Raw genomic sequence first — 2,166 nt, forward strand, 5'->3', positions numbered from 1 at the left:
ATAGTGGCGCTATGGTCGAGGTGATGGGTGAGAATGGTGGGCGCCTCCAAAACATAGGAGAAGACCAAATCCACCCTCGGGCCCTACCACATGCATATTTTTATGGCATTAATGTTTTTACAAAAATAGTATTATGATTCTCCTTGCGATAATTTGATGCTTCACATCTGGGTGTTGAGATACAGTTGGTTTTTCACCAAAAATTGGATCTCTATGACATCTCGGAGGGATGACATTTTTTAGGAGGCGAATCTCGACAATTATAATGATCTTAACTGTTAAACAAAATCCAGAGAATATCCAATATATGGGTAACCGGGTCACCCCTGGAGTCAATTTTTTTTATTAAAATAATATTGCTTTTTTTTATTATTATTATTATTGATCCCATTAGTTCGAACAGGTCACTAAAATTCCGACCACATTGAAATGATTTGTCCGTAACAATCACTTACAAAAAAAACCAGCCCTAATCTATGTCTTGAATTTTCAGAATCAATCAACAAAGCCAGGTAGAGTTTAACAGCTATAATCATTCATGACTAGGAAAGCCATTATCACAAGTGAAATAAAGACTACATGACATTTAGGTTATAATTGGATTGACATGAGCAATAAATCTTAGAGGTGGGTGTTCGACTGGTAATAGCCATAGCATAATTTTAGGTCGGAATGGTTCGTGGCTGCAAATTCGATTGAGCATGAACGTACCAAAGCAGAAGCTGTTCCCCTGCTGATGGTTTTATAGTCTGTTTGGTATCATCTTCACTACCTCTGGCTGTCTTTTTATTAAGGTTTAGCCAAGTTCATACCAACCTAGCATGAGCCCAATTCTTCTTTCGTTGCAAAATATATATGTTTGTCAATAATTCAGAGGGTGTGGTAAATGAAATTACTTTCATAGCGCATTTAACTCAAAAATCTTTCAGGCTGTCTTCACTGGGTAGAATCATTTTTCAAATAAAGCTTTATAACATTGTAACATTTGACAAGCCACTCAGACATCAGGCCGCACTGCATTTGGAAACGGTTGATCTTCAATTAATCGACTGTACAAATAAATTGCACGAGCAAGAACACAACAGCAATTTTTATCTACAGTTTGTACGCAATTGCTATCTACAGGTTTCATCAACACATAGATCTTGTAAATAAAAGAGCTGATCCATTGACATCGCGCAGGACTAGCAGTCTGGACTCAGGAGTCCACATATGTCCCCCAGACGAGCCTAGAACAAGTGACCATAAATTAGAAGACGCCTTTGAAAGTACGGGTGATGATACAAGTTATAATATCTTTGATGCAACTAGACATGGACCCATATGACTCTTTGGGAGAGCAAAAGAATTAATGAATCTACAAAAGCTACGAACAAAGCAGATAATCGCTAACCTTTGGCCTTGAATGAGCATTCAGCATCTCTATCAATTTGAACACACACATACACATAGATAATGAGTTTACATGCTAAAACATTTAGTAGTACGAATAGAAATAGAAGCACAAATTAATTAGTAACACTAATTGTTCCATCTCATACTTGTGCTTCCCTAGAAAAACAGGGTACTTTATAAGTTCACAAAGCCTCTGATAAATGATCAAGATGCATGGTTGTGCTCCTCTATGCTCAGAACATGAAACTGTCAAAATTTCCAGCTAATCACTCTAAGGCACTGGCTTGAAAGAGTCACAACCGATGAATCCATCTGAATGACAATAGAGAACTTAGAGATGCTAACTGTAGACACACCTGGGGCTGCTTATAAATGCATTCCTCTGTAATTCGAACTGCAGTTGAGATAAGAACCCATCTGATGATATCCATGGATGGCGCCACCCGTGATGCAACCATATTATTCAATAGTTTCACCCACATTTAACTAGTATTTTGCCTATGTTTTATATATAAAATGCCTTGATATTCTTTATTTTATGTTTTGAAGGCACTTTTGGATGAAAGATGCAAAAATGAGTAAATTGGAGATAATTGGCAGATTTGACCTTCAGTCGATGTTTTGTGCAGAGCGTGAGCTCTAGAGGTTGAAATGAAGTGATTCCAGTGGAATTAAAAAGGTAACATCCATACCTTTCTGGACATCTAAGGCAAGAAAATAAAATAAGGAAGAGCATGAAAATCGCAGCCTTCAAAGTCAAATCTCGCAATC

General features: G+C 37.3%; 1 long non-coding RNA gene across 1 annotated transcript; it reads right to left on the reverse strand.

Annotated features, from left to right (window-relative positions):
- Positions 1 to 935: 935 nt before the first annotated feature.
- LOC133675450 (uncharacterized) lies at positions 936 to 1,835 on the reverse strand. The gene is made up of 2 exons (XR_009835419.1): positions 1,394 to 1,835; positions 936 to 1,229 (listed from the first exon to the last, which is right to left on the reverse strand). It is a non-coding gene; the product is annotated as an uncharacterized LOC133675450 (long non-coding RNA).
- Between the last annotated feature and the right edge of the window lie 331 nt (positions 1,836 to 2,166).

Source organism: Populus nigra, chromosome 16 (assembly GCF_951802175.1).
Source record: "Populus nigra chromosome 16, ddPopNigr1.1, whole genome shotgun sequence".
Taxonomy (NCBI): Eukaryota; Viridiplantae; Streptophyta; class Magnoliopsida; order Malpighiales; family Salicaceae; genus Populus; species Populus nigra.